General features: G+C 42.7%; 1 protein-coding gene and 1 pseudogene across 1 annotated transcript in view; one reads left to right on the top strand and one right to left on the bottom strand.

Moving 5' to 3' along the window:
* The window catches only part of Clbn (Nuclear export mediator factor NEMF homolog Clbn), a 908728-nt gene that overhangs the window by 695294 nt on the left and 200157 nt on the right, over positions 1–13277 (bottom strand). The gene's annotated exons all lie outside the window — the stretch shown is intronic.
* LOC139754976 (ATP synthase mitochondrial F1 complex assembly factor 1 pseudogene) overlaps positions 11778–13277 on the top strand; it is a 5611-nt pseudogene continuing 4111 nt past the window's right edge.

Genomic DNA, 13277 nt, shown 5'->3' with positions numbered 1-13277 from the left:
CTTGCATGCCTTTCACCCTCCTGCATGTTCAGGCCCCAATAGCTCAAAATCATTTTCACTCCATCTTTCCACCTCCAATTTGGTCTCCCTCTTCTCCTCGTTCCCTCCACCTCTGACACATATATCCTCTTGGTCAATCTTTCCTCACTCATTCTCTCCATGTGACCAAACCATTTCAAAACACCCTCTTCTACTCTCTCAACCACACTCTTTTTATTAACACATATCTCGTACCCTATTATTACTTCCTCGATCAAACCACCTCACACCACATACTGTCCTCAAACATCTCATTTCCAGCACATCCACCCTCCTGCGCACAACTCTATCCATAGCCCACACCTCGCAACCATAAAACATTGTTGAAACCACAATTCCTTCAAACATACCCATTTTTGCTTTCGGAGATAATGTTCTTGACTTCCACACATTCTTCAAGGCTTCCAGAATTTTTGCCCCCTCCCCGACCCTATGATTCACTTCCACTTCCATAGTTCCATCCGCTGCCAAATCCACTCCCAGACATCTAAAACACTTCACTTCCTCCAGTTTTTCTCCATTCAAACTTACCTCCCGATTGACTTGACCCTCAACCCTACTGTACCTAATAACCTTGCTCTTATTCACATTTACTCTCAACTTTCTTTTTTCAGACACTTTACCAAACTTAGTTACCAGCTTCTGCAGTTTCTCACATGAATCAGCCACCAGCGCTGTATCATCAGCGAACAACAACTGACTCACTTCCCAAGCTCTCTCATCCACAACAGACTGCATACTTGTCCCTCTTTCCAAAACTCTTGCATTCACCTCCATAACAACCCCATCCATAAACAAATTAAACAACCATGGAGACATCACACATCCCTGCCGCTAACCTACATTCACTGAGAACCAATCACGTACACATGCCTTACACCCTCGATAAAAACTTTTCACTGCTTCTAACAACTTGCCTCCCACACCATATATTTTTAATACCTTCCACATAGCATCTCTATCAACTTTATCATATGCCTTCTCAAGATCCATAAACACTACATACAAATCCATTTGCTTTTCTAAGTATTTCTCACATACATTCCTCAAATCAAACACCTGATTGACACATCCTGTACCACTTCTGAAACCACACTGCTCTTCCCCAATCTGATGCTCTGTACATGCCTTCACCCTCTCAATCAATACCCTCCCATATAATTTACCTGGAATACTCAACAAACTTATAACTCTGTAATTTGAGCACTCACTCTTATCCCCTTTGCCTTTGTACAATGGCACTATGCAAGCATTCCGCCAATCCTCAGGCACCTCACCATGAATCATACATACATTAAATAACCTTACCAACCAGTCAACAATACAGTCACCCCCTTTTTTTTATAAATTCCACTGCAATGCCATCCAAACCCGCTGCCTTGCTGGCTTTCATCTTCCGCAAAGCTTTTACTACCTCTTCTCTGTTTACCAAATCATTTTCCCTAACCCTCTCACTCTGCACACCACCTTGACAAAAACACCCTATATCTGCCACTCTATCATCAAACACATTCAACAAACCTTCAAAATACTCACTCCATCTCCTTCTCACATCACCACTACTTGTTATCACCTCCTCATTAGCTCCCTTCACTGAACTTCCCATTTGTCCCCTTGTCTTACGCACTTTATTTACCTCCTTCCAAAACATCTTTCTATTCTCACTAAAATTTAATGATACTCTCTCCCCCCAACCTTCATTTGCCCTCTTTTTCACCTCTTGCACCTTTCTCTTGACCTCTTGCCTCTTTCTTTTATACATCTCCCAGTCATTTGCATTATTTCCCTGCAAAAATCATCCAAATTCCTCTCTCTTCTCTTTCACTAATAATCTTACTTCTTCATCCCACCACTCACTACCCTTTCTAATCTGCCCTACTCCCACGCTTCTCATGCCACAAGCATCTTTTGCGCAAGCCATCACTGCTTCCCTAAATGCATCCCATTCCTCCCCCACTCCCCTTACCTCCTTTGTTCTCACCTTTTTCCATTCTGTACTCATTCTCTCCTGGTACTTCCTCAAACAAGTCTCCTTCCCAAGCTCACTTACTCTCACCACACTCTTCACCTCAACATTCTCTCTTCTTTTCTGAAAACGTCTACAAATCTTCACCTTCGCCTCCACAAGATAATGATCAGCCATCCCTCCAGTTGCACCTCTCAGCACATTAACATCCAAAAGTCTCTCTTTTGTGCACCTATCAATTAACACGTAATCCAATAATGCTCTCTGGCCATCTCTCCTACTTACATACGTATACTTATGTATATCTCTCTTTTTAAACCAGGTATTCCCAATCACCAGTACTTTTTCAGCACATAAATCTACAAGCTCTTCACCATTTCCATTTACAACAATGAACACCCCACGTATACCAATTATTCCCTCAACTGCCACATTACTCAACTTTGCATTCAAATCACCCATCACTATAACCCGGTCTCGTGCATCAAAACCACTAACACACTCATTCAGCTGCTCCCAAAACTCTTGCCTCTCATGATCTTTCTTCTCATGCCCAGGTGCATATGCACCAATAATCACCCATCTCTCTCCATCAACTTTCAGTTTTACCCATATCAATCCAGTTTACCTTCTTACACTCTATCACATACTCCCACCACTCCTGTTTCAGGAGTAGTGCTACTCCTTCACTTGCTCTTGTCCTCTCACTAACACCTGACTTAACTCCCAACACATTCCGAAACCACTCTTCCCCTTTACCCTTGAGCTTCGTTTCACTCAGAGCCAAAACATCCAGGTTTCTTTCCTCAAAGATACTACCTATCTCTCCTTTTTTCTAATCTTGGTTACATCCACACACATTTAGACACCCCAATCTGAGCCTTCAAGGAGGATGAGCACTCCCCGCGTGACTGCTTCTTCTGTTTCCCCTTTTAGAAAGTTAAAATATAAGGAAGGGAGGGTTTGTAGCCCTCCGCCCCGTCCCCTTTTGTCGCCTTCTATGACACGTGAGGAATGCGTGGGAAGTATTCTTTCTCCCCTATCCCCAGGGATATACATATACATATATATGTCATTTATTATGCTTAACCACTGTTTCCAGTGTCACTGAGGTAGAACAAAGAAACAGACGAAAAATGGCCCAACCACTCATATACACACACACATATATAAATAGGGGATAGGGGAGAAAGAATACTTCCCATGCATTCTTCACGTGTCATAGAAGGTGACTAAAGGTGATGGGAGTGGGGGGGGCTAGAAACCCTTCCCTCCTTGTATATTAACTTTCTAAAAGGGAAAACAGAAGAAGGAGCCAAGCAGGGAGTGCTCATCCTCCTCGAAGGATCAGATTGGGGTGCCTAAGGGTGTGGGTGTAACTAAGATGACAAAAAAGGAGAGATAGGCAGTATGTTTGAGGAAACAAACCTGGGTGTTTTGGCTCTGAGTGAAATGAAGCTCAAGGGTAAAGGGGAGGAGTAGTTTGGGAATGTTTTGGGAGTAAAGTCAGGGGTTGGTGAGAGTACAAGAGCAAGGGAAGGAGTAGCACTACTGAAACAGGAGTGGTGGGAGTATGTGATAGAGTGTAAGAGAGTAAACTCTAGATTGATATGGGTAAAACTGAAAGTAGATGGAGAGAGATGGGTGATTATTGGTGCATATGCACCTGGGCATGAGAAGAAAGATCATGAGAGGCAAGTGTTTTGGGAGCAGCTGAGTGAGTGTGTTAGTCGTTATATGCACAATACCGGGTTATAGTGATGGGTGGTTTGGATCCAAAAGTGAGTAATGTGGCAGTTGAGGGAATAATTGGTGTACATAGGGTGTTCAGTGTTGTAAATGGAAGTGGTGAAGACCTTGTACATTTGTAGATTTGTGTTGTAAAAGAGGACTGGTGATTAAAAAGAGAGATATACATAAGTATACATATGTAAGTAGGAGAGATGGCCATAGAGCGTTATTGGATTATGTGTTAATTGATAGCCATGCAAAAGAGAGACTTTTGGATTTTAATGTGCTTAGAGGTGCAACTGCAGGGATGTCTGACCATAATTTTGTACAGGCAAAGGTGAAGATCTATTGAGGTTTTCAGAAAAGAAGAGAGAATGTTGGGGTGAAGAGAGTGGTAAGTGTAGGCAAGCTTATGAAGGAGACTTGTGTGAGGAGGTACCTGGAGAAATTGAGTGCAGAATGGGAAAACGTGAGAGCAAAGGACGTAAGGGGGTGGGGGGGGGGGAGAATGGGATGTATTTAGGGAAGCAGTGATGGCTTGCGCAAAAGATGCTTGTGGCATGAGAAGTGTGGGAGGTGGGCAGATTAGAAAGGGTAGTGAATGGTGGGATAAAGAAGTAAGATTATTAGTGAAAGAGAAGAGAAGCATTTGGACAAGTTTTGCAGGGAAATAGTGCAAATGACTGGGAGATGTATAAAAGAAAGAGGCAGGAGGTCAAGAGAAAGGTGCAAGAGGTGAAAAAGAGGAAAAAAGAGAGTTGGGATGAGAGAGTATCATTAAATTTTAGGGAGAATAAAAAGATGTTTTGGAAGAAGGTAAATAAAGTGCGTAAGACAAGGGAACAAATGGGAACACTGGTGAAGGGGGGCTAATGGGGATGTGATAACAAGTAGTGGTGATGTGAGGAGATGGAGTGAGCATTTTGAAGGTTTGTTGAATGTGTTGGATCATAGAGTGGCAGATATCGGGTGTTGTGGACGAGGTGGTGTGCGAAGTGAGAGGGTTAGACTGAATGATTTGGTAAACAGAGAAGAGGTAGTAAAAGCTTTGTGGAAGATGAAAGACAGCAAAGCAGCTGGTTTGGATAGTATTGCAGTGGAATTTATTACGAAAGGGGGTGACTGTGTTGTTTACTGGTTGGTAAGGATATTCACTGTAATGTGTGTATGACCCATAGTGAGGTGCCTGAGGACTGGCGGAATGCATGCATAGTGCCGTTGTACAAAGGCAAAAGGGATAAAGGTGAGTGCTCAAATTACAGAGGAAGAAGTTTGTTGAGCATTCTTGGGAGGTTATAGGGGAGGGTATTGAATGAGAGGGTGAAGGCATGTATAGAGCATCAGATTGGGGAAGAGCAAGTGTGGTTTCAGAAGTGGTAGAGGATGTGTGGATCAGGTGTTTGCTTTGAAGAATGTATATGAGAAATACTTAGAAAAGCAAATGGATTTGTATGTAGTATTTATGGATGTGGAGAAGGCATAAGATAAGAGTTGATAGAGGTGCTCTGTGAAAGGTATTAAGAATATATGGTGTGGGAGGCAAGTTGTTAGAAGCAGTGAAAAGTTTTTATCGAGGATGTAAGGCATGTGTGCGAGTGGGAAGAGAGGAAAGTGATTAGTTCTCAGTGAATGTTGATTCGCGGCAGGGGTGTGTGATGTCTCCATGGTTGTTTAATTTGTTTATGGATGGGGTCGTTAGGGAGGTGAATGCAAGAGTTTTGGAAAGAAGGACAAGTATGCAGTCTGTTGTGGATGAGAGAGCTTGGGAAGTGAGTGTTGTTCGCTGATGATACAGTGCTGGTGGCTGATTTGGATGAGAAACTGCAGAAGCTGGTCACTGAGTTTGGTAAAGTGTGTGATAGAGGAAGGCTGAGAGTAAATGTAAATAAGAGCAAGGTTATTACGTACAGTAGGGTTGAGGGACAAGTCAACTGGGAGGTAAGTTTGAATGGAGAAAAACTGGAGGAAGTGAAGTGTTTTAGATATCTGGGAATGGATTTGGTAGTGGATGGAATCATGGAAGCGGAAGTGAATCACAGGGTGGGGGAGGGGATGAAAGTTCTGGGAGCGTTGAAAAATGTGTGGAAGACGAGAACATTATCTCGGAGAGCAAAAATGGGTATGTTTGAAGGAATAGTGGTTCCAACAATGTTACATGGTTGCGAGGCATGAGCTATAGATAGAGTTGTGCAGAGGAGGGTGGATGTGCTGGAAATGAGACGTTTGAGGACAATATGTTGTGCGAGGTGGTTTGATCGAGTAAGTAATGAAAGGGTAAGAGAGATGTGTGGTAATAAAAAGAGTGTGGTTGAGAGAGCAGAAGATGGTATTTTGAAATAGTTTGGTCACATGGAGAGTATGAGTGAGGAAAGATTGACAAAGAGGACATATGTGTCAGAGGTGGAGGGAACAAGGAGAAGTGGGAGACCAAATTGGAAATACTACATGCTGGAAATGAGATGTTTGAGGACAGTATGTTGTGTGAGGTGGTTTGATCGAGTAAGTAATGAAAGGGTAAGAGAGATGTGTGGTAATAAAAAGAGTGTGGTTGAGAGAGCAGAAGAGGGTATTTTGAAATGGTTTGGTCACATGGAGAGAATGAGTGAGGAAAGATTAACAAAGAGGACATATGTGTCAGAGGTGGAGGGAACAAGAAGAAGTGGGAGACCAAATTGAAGGTGGAAGGATGGAGGGAAAAAGATTTTGAGCGATCGGAGCCTGAACATGCAGGAAGCTGAAAGGCGTGCAAGGAATAGAGTGAATTGGAAAGATGTGGTATTTCGGGGTCGACGTGCTGTCAATGGATTGAACCAGGGCATGTGAAGCATCTGCGGTAAACTATGGAAAGTTTTGTGGGGCCTGGATGTGGAAAGGGAGCTGTGGTTTTGGTGCATTATACATGACAGCTAGAGACTGAGTGTGAATGAATGTGACCTTTGTTGTCTTTACCTAGAGCTACCTCGTGCGCATGTGGTGGGAGGGGGTTGTCATTTCATGTGTGGCAGGGTGGCGACGGGAATGAATAAAGGCAGTAAGTATGAATTATGTACATGTGCATATATGCATATGTCTGTGTATGTGTATATATGTATACCTTGAAATGTATAGGTAGGTATATGTGCGTGTGTGGACGTGTATGTATATACATGTGTATGTGGGTGGGTTGGACCATTCTTTCGTCTTTTTAGTGCACTACATCGCTGACGCAGGAGACAAAGTATAATAAAATACAAAAATAAATACATAATTACATAAATGCCCATACACGCACATATACACACATATACATATCAACATATACATACATAAACTTACAGTGATATATACATTCATTATTATATTATTTTGCTTTGTCGCTGTCTCCCACATTAGTGAGGTAGCGCAAGGAAACAGAAGAAAGAATGGCCTAAACCACCCACATACACATGTATCTACATACACGTCCACACACGCAAATATACATACCTATACATCTCAATGTATACATATATATACCCACACAGACATATACATATACACCCATGTACATAATTCATACTGTCTGCCTTTATTCATTCCCATCGCCACCCCGCCACACATGGAATAACAACACCCTCCCAATTCATGTGTGCGGGGTAGCGCTAGGAAAAAATAAAGGCCCCATTCGTTCACACTCAGTCTCGAGCTGTCATGTAATAATGCACTGAAACCACAGCTCCCTTTCCACATCCAGGCCCCACACAACTTTCCATGGTTTAACCCAGATGCTTCACATGCCCTGGTTCAATCCATTGACAGCACGTCGACCCCGGTATACCACATCGTTCCAATTCACTCTATTCCTTACATGCCTTTCACCCTCCTGCATGTTCAGGCCCTGATCACTTAAAATCTTTTTCACTCCATCTTTCCACCTCCAATTTGGTCTCCCACTCCTCCTCGTTCCCTCCACCTCTGACACATATATCCTCTTGGTCAATCTTTCCTCACTCATTCTCTCCATGTGACCAAACCATTTCAAAACACCCTCTTCTGCTCTCTCAACCACACTCTTTTTATTACCACACATCTCTCTTACCCTATTATTACTTACTCGATCAAACCACCTCACACATCTCATTTCCAGCACATCCACCCTCCTGCGCACAACTCTATCCATAGCCCACGCCTCGCAACCATACAACATTGTTGAAATCACTATTCCTTCAAACATACCCATTTTTGGTTTCCGAGATAATGTTTTCGACTTCCAAACATTCTTCAAGGCTCCCAGAATTTTCGCCCCCTCCCCCACCCTATGATTCACTTCTGCTTCAATGGTTCCATCCACTGCCAGATCCACTCCCTGATATCTAAAACAATTTACTTCCTCCAGTTTTTCTCCATTTAAACATACCTCCCAATTGACTTGACCCTCAACCCTACTGTACCTAATGACCTTGTTCTTATTCACATTTACCCTCAACTTTCTTCTCTCAAACACTACCAAACTCAGTCACCAGCTTCTGCAGTTTCTCACATGAATCTGCCACCAGCGCTGTATCATCAGCGAACTACAACTGACTCACTTCCTAAGCTCTCTCATCCACAACAGACTGCATACTTGCCCCTCTTTTCAAAACTCTTGCATTCACCTCCCTAACAACCCCATCCATAAACAAATTAAACAACCATGGAGACATCACACACCCCTGCCGCAAACCTACATTCACTGAGAACCAATCACTTTCCTCTCTTCCTACACGTACACATGCCTTACATCCTCGATAAAAACTTGTCACTGCTTCTAACAGCTTGCCTCCCACACCATATATCCTTAATACCTTCCACAGAGCACATTCATACACATGTATATATTCATGCTTGCTGCCTTCGTCCATCCCCGTGAGTACCCTCCACACAGGAAATAGCCCCGTATAGGAAGGTAGCGCAAGTAAAAGACAAAAAAAGGGCCACATTCAGTAACACTCAATCTCTAGCTGTCATATGTAATGCACTGAAACGACAGCTCCACATCCAGGCCCCACACATATTTCCATGGTCTACCCCAGACGCTTCACATGCCCTGCTTCAATCCATTAACAGCACGTCAACCCTGGTATACCACATCATTCCAAACCACTCTATTCCATACATGCTTTTCACCCTCCTGTATGTTCAGGCCCCGATCGCTCAAAATCTTTTTCACTCCATCCTTCCACCTCCAATTTGGTCTCCCACTTCTCCTTGTTCCCTCCACCTCTGACAAATATATTCTCTTTGTCAATCTTTCCTCACTCATTCTCTCCATATGACCAAACCTTTTCAACACACTGTCTTCTGCTACCTCAGCCATTCTCTTTTTATTACCACACATCTCTCTTACCCTTTTGTTACATATCTGATCAAACCACCTCACACCACATATTGTCCTCAAACATTTCATTTCCAAAACATCCACCCTCAACCATACAACACCAATCTATATCCTATGCTTCGCAACCATATAACATTGTTGAAACCACTATTCCTTTAAACCCATTGTTGCTCTCCGAGATAACGTTCTCGCATTCCACACATTCTTCAACGGTCACAGAACCTTCACCCCCTCCCCCACCCAGTGACATTCCCATGGTTCCATCCGCTGCTAAGTCCAATCCCAGATATATAAAACACCACTTCCTCTAGTTTTTCTCCATTCAAACTAACCTCCCAATTAATTTGTCCCTCAACCCTACTGAACCTAATAACCTTGCTCTTATTCACATTTACTCTCAACTTTCTCCTTTCACACACTTTACCAAACTCAGTCACCAACTTCTGCAGTTTCTCAAATGAATCAGCCACTAGAGTTATATCATCAGTGAACAACAACTGACTCACTTCCCAGGCCATCCCATCCCTAACAGACTGCATACTAACCCATCTCTCCAAAACTCTTGCATTTACCTCCCTAACCACCTCATCCATAAAACAAATCAAACAACTGTGGGGACATCACACACCCCTGCCGTGAACCAACATTCACTGGGAACCACTCACTCTCCTCTCCTCCTACTCATACACATGTCTTACAACCTTGGTAAAAAAATTTCGCTACTTCTAACAACTTATCACCCACACCATTTACTCTTAAAACCATCCACAAAGCATTTCTTCTTTCTTTCTTTCAAACTATTCGCCATTTCCCGCATTAGCAAGGTAGTGTTAAGAACAGAGGACTGGGCCTCTGAGGGAATATTTTCCAAAAGAAGGAACAAAGCATTTCTATCTACCTAATAATATGCCTTCTCCAGATCCACAAATGCTACGTACAAATCCATCAGTTTTTCTAACTATTTCTCAGATATATTCTTCAAAGCAAACACCTGATCTACACATCCTCTACCACTTTTGAAACCACTCTGCTCTTCCCCAATCTAATGCTTTCACATGCCTTCACCCTATAAATCAATACTCTCCCATATAATTTCCCAGGAATACTCAAGCTTATGCCTCTGCTGTTTGAACACTCACCTTTATCCTCTTTGCCTTTGTACAATGGCACTATGCATGCATTCTGCCAATCCTCAGGTACTTCACTATGATCCATACATATATTAAATATCCTTACTAACCAATCAACAACATAGTCACCCCCATTTTTAATAAATTCCACAACAATACCATCCAAACCTGTTGACTTGCTGGATTTCATCTTCCACAAAGCTCTCACTACCTCATCTCTGTTTACCAAACTATTCTCCCTGACCCTCTCACTTCACACACCACCTCAAACAAAACACCCTAAATCTACCTTTCTATTATCAAACACATTCAAAAAGCCTTCAAAATACTCACTCCATCTCCTTACCTCATCGCTACCTGTTATTACCTCTCCACTTGCCCCCTTCACCGATGTTCCCATTTGTTACCTTGTCTTATGCACTTTGTTTGTCTCCTTCTAAAACATCTTTTTATTCTCCCTAAAATTTAATGATACTCTCTGACCCCAACTCTCATTTGCCCTCTTTTTCAACCCTTGCACCTTTTTCTTGACCTCCTGCCACTTTCTTTTATATATCTCCAAGTCATCTGCACTACTTCCCTGCAAGTATTGTCCAAACACCTCTCTTTTCTCTTTCGCGTACAACTCTACCTCTTCATCCCACCACTCACTACCCTTTCTAATCTGCCCACCTCCCACCTTTCTCAACTCACATGCATTTTTGTGCAAGCCATCATTGCTTCTCTAAACACATTCCATTACTCACCCACTCCCCTCATGTCATTTGCTCTCACCTTTTGCCATTCTAGACTCAATCTCTACTGGTACTTCCTCACACAAGTCTCCTTTCCAAGATCACTTACGCTCACCACTCTTTTCTCCCAAACATTCTCTCTTCTTTTTTGAAAACCTCTACAAATCTTCACCTTCGCCTCCACACCATAATGATCAGACCTCCCCTCTCAGGACATTAACATCCAAAAGTCTCTCTTTTACACACATATCAATTAACACTGGGGATAGAGAAAAAATTCCTCCCACATATTCCCTGTGTGCTGTAAAATGCGACTAAAAGGGACAGGACCAGGGGATGGAGACCTCCCCTTCTTGTATTCAAATTTCTAAAAAGGGAAACAGAAGAAGGAGTCAAGCAGGAAGTGCTAATCCTCCTTGAGGGATCAGACTGGGTTGTCTGAATGTGTGTGGATGTAACCAACATGAGAAATAGGAGACATAAGTAGTAAGTTTAAGGAAAGAAACCTGGATGTCCTGGCTCTGAGTGAAATGAAGTTTAAAGGTAAAGGGGAAGAGTGGTTTGGGAGAGTCTAGGGAGTAAAGTCAGAGGTTGGTGAGAGGACAAATGCTAAGGAAGGAGAAGCACTACTCCTGAAGCAGGAACTGTGGGAGTATGTCATAAAGTGTAACAAAGTAAATTCTAGATTGTTGTTGGTAAAACTGTAGGTGGATGGGGAGAGATGGGTGATTATTGGTGTTTATGCACCTGGTCATGAGAAGAATGATCATGAGTGGCAAATGTTTTGGAAGCATCCGAGTGAGTGTGTTAGTAGCTTTGATGCAAGGGACTGATTGATAGTGATGGGTGCTCTAAATGTGAAGGTTAGTATTGTGGCAGTGGAGGGTATATAGGGTGTTCAGTGTTGTAAATGGAAATGGTGCAGACCTTATGGATCTGTGTGCAGATAAAAGAGTAGTGATTGGGAATACCTGGTTTAAAAAGAGAGACATACATAGGTATATGGATGTGAGCAGGAAAGATGGTCAAAAGGCACTATCAGATATACATACATACATACACACACACACACACACACACATATATATATACATATATATATATATATATATATATTTTTTTTTCATACGATTCGCCATTTCCCGCGTTTGCGAGGTAGCGTTAAGTACAGAGGACTGGGCCTTTGAGGGAAAATCCTCACCTGGCCCCCTTCTCTGTTCCTTCTTTTGGAAAATTAAAAAAAAAAACGAGAGGGGAGGATTTCCAGCCACCCGCTCCCTCCCCTTTTAGTCGCCTTCTACGACACGCAGGGAATACATGGAAAGTATTCTTTCTCCCCTATCCCCAGGGATACATATATATATATATATATATATATATATATATATATATATATATATATATATATATATATATATATATATATATTTTTTTTTTTATACTTTGTTGCTGTCTCCCGCGTTTGCGAGGTAGCGCAAGGAAACAGACGAAAGAAATGGCCCAACCTCCCCCCATACACATGTATATACACACGTCCACACACGCAAATATACATACCTACACAGCTTTCCATGGTTTACCCCAGACGCTTCACATGCCTTGATTTAATCCACTGACAGCACGTCAACCCCGGTATACCACATCGCTCCAATTTACTCTATTCCTTGCCCTCCTTTCACCCTCCTGCATGTTCAGGCCCCGATCACACAAAATCTTTTTCACTCCATCTTTCCACCTCCAATTTGGTCTCCCTCTTCTCCTCGTTCCCTCCACCTCCGACACATATATCCTCTTGGTCAGTCTTTCCTCACTCATTCTCTCCATGTGCCCAAACCACTTCAAAACACCCTCTTCTGCTCTCTCAACCACGCTCTTTTTATTTCCACACATCTCTCTTACCCTTACGTTACTCACTCGATCAAACCACCTCACACCACACATTGTCCTCAAACAACTCATTTCCAGCACATCCATCCTCCTGCGCACAACTCTATCCATAGCCCACGCCTCGCAACCATACAACATTGTTGGAACCACTATTCCTTCAAACATACCCATTTTTGCTTTCCGAGATAATGTTCTCGACTTCCACACATTTTTCAAGGCCCCCAGAATTTTCGCCCCCTCCCCCACCCTATGATCCACTTCCGCTTCCATGGTTCCATCCGCTGCCAGATCCACTCCCAGATATCTAAAACACTTCACTTCCTCCAGTTTTTCTCCATTCAAACTCACCTCCCAATTGACTTGACCCTCAACCCTACTGTACCTAATGACCTTGCTCTTATTCACATTCTTTCAAACTATTCGCCATTTCCCGCGTTAGCAAGGTAGCGTTAAGA

The sequence above is a fragment of the Panulirus ornatus genome, chromosome 1 (genome assembly GCF_036320965.1).
Source record: "Panulirus ornatus isolate Po-2019 chromosome 1, ASM3632096v1, whole genome shotgun sequence".
In the NCBI taxonomy this organism is placed as follows: Eukaryota; Metazoa; Arthropoda; class Malacostraca; order Decapoda; family Palinuridae; genus Panulirus; species Panulirus ornatus.
This window is presented reverse-complemented; position numbering and strand designations above follow the sequence as displayed.